Below are 412 nucleotides of genomic sequence, written 5' to 3'. Positions count from 1 at the left end.
TTTAGTTTTGAGCTGGAATGACCTCTGACTTCTTCTTATGATATGAAGCTGTGATTCTTCAAGCGTGACCCCCAGACCAGTAGCATTCCATCTCCCAAGAACTTTTTAGAGATGCAAATTCTCAGACTCAGAATGCCCACCCCCTTCGTAGAGCCATTGCCTGACAACATGATTCCAGGTTCATTTGTGTGGGTTAAGCAGTCTTCTCTCGAGAAACTCTTTTTCAGTCCAAATGCCCTAAAGGGCTGCCATGCTGAGCTGTCCTCAGAGCACACATTATGTCAGCAGAAATAATCAGGGCATCCTGGGTTGGAGCTGGGGGTGGGAAACCATGAGAGACGAAAGAGATCACCCTGGATACGATCTAGTGGCACTGCCTGGGAGGAGGTCCAGGGCCAGCACAACTTCTGCT

Source organism: Pteropus vampyrus, unplaced genomic scaffold, assembly GCF_000151845.1.
Source record: "Pteropus vampyrus isolate Shadow unplaced genomic scaffold, Pvam_2.0 Scaffold575, whole genome shotgun sequence".
Taxonomy (NCBI): domain Eukaryota; kingdom Metazoa; phylum Chordata; class Mammalia; order Chiroptera; family Pteropodidae; genus Pteropus; species Pteropus vampyrus.
Note: the sequence above shows the minus strand (reverse complement) of the source record.